Source organism: Austrofundulus limnaeus, unplaced genomic scaffold (genome assembly GCF_001266775.1).
Source record: "Austrofundulus limnaeus strain Quisiro unplaced genomic scaffold, Austrofundulus_limnaeus-1.0 Scaffold477, whole genome shotgun sequence".
Taxonomy (NCBI): Eukaryota; Metazoa; Chordata; class Actinopteri; order Cyprinodontiformes; family Rivulidae; genus Austrofundulus; species Austrofundulus limnaeus.
Window position 1 is genome coordinate 317505 of NW_013952879.1, and position 1467 is coordinate 318971.

The following is a 1467-nucleotide window of genomic DNA, read 5'->3' on the forward strand; positions in this document are numbered from 1 at the left end:
TATTATTATTATTATTATTTATGGTTTGATTTCTTTGTATGTATGGATCACTTGGGTTGTTACCGACATCTGGTGAAAATTTCATGTCATTAGCAACTCTAGTAATATATTTACTGAGATAAATGGTGACGTGTTCAACCACGGTCAACATGGAAATTTGAACAACAACAAACCAGATCAACTAAGGCCTAGATTAATGATTGATCCCATTGTTAAAGGTCAGTGGAAATTGTGCTACTGTTAACACCATCAGGAAACGGAGAAGAAGAAAGTCAAAAGTCTACTAAGTGAAGACTCATGTAGGAAATATGTGCAGCAAAGAGCTGGCTGACATGATGCTGAGAAGAAAAGTTTTATGTGGGTAAGGGACCAAGTGGAGGGACAGCAAGGCTCAGCATTTGAGCAGGGTTCAGTCTGTCTTAACTGACAGAGTATATTACAGGACATGTATGAGGACAGCGGGACAATTAGCCTGGTAACTGCGTAGGAAGGCAAGGCCCAGGCTACAGGACAGAGGGTATAACTGTACAAGGATGCAGCTGTCAGGAAAAAAAAACATAAATGGATGCAGTTAGAGAAGACAGTGAGATGGAGGAGGATGTGGCAAAACCTGGAAAAACAGCCAAAAGAAGACGTTTTTTATCAGTATCAAGTTGTTTTAGTGACTTTTATTAAATTATCTTTCTTTAATTAAAAGTTATTAAAACTGCGATTTTTTAGTAATTAATTTCATCATGTCTACACTTACAGGAGCTCGAAGGGTGTCATTTTAAGCATCGTTGCAATACTCCTTAGTAACCACTAGATGGCGTGCTGAAACAGGATGTTACTGTGAAATAATTAATTTCACTGGTTTAGAAGCTCAATAAAGGCTATTTCTGATTCTATTCTATTGATCTGAGTTAACAAGTTTATAGCTAATTTATTGTCCTCATTAAGATACTTATAAGTATGAACCAATCAAATCAGAAACTGTTTTTCTTTGGAGACAATGGGTTTATCAAACAACAATACTATCAAGTTAAAGTTATAAGGATGCATTTCCTGTGTATTGATGCTGGGTTGATAATARTTTAAGAGGCAAAGTATTTTACTTTACTAGTAATTGTTTCTTTATCAGCTCAGGGATCAGCACATTAATCACTCAGGATGTGTTGGTGAAGAAACCAACAAATCAGAAACTGGGACCAGTCATCGCTCTGTCCTCATCCACAGACAATCAGTAAGAACCACCGGTGTGTGGAAAATTATCTTTGGATCACAAACAGGAAACATATTTAAGCAAGACTAAAACAAGTTAAATAAAAAAAAGTAATAAGCACTCTAATGTCCCTCATCACTGAGGGATTTAATGGTGAATGTTTGTATTGAGATGAGTGTTTTTCTGGACCAGAACTGAAAAGGGAATATAAGGAAACTTCCATGCCTTAAATGCATGTGTGTGTGTGTGTGTGTGTGTGTGTGTGT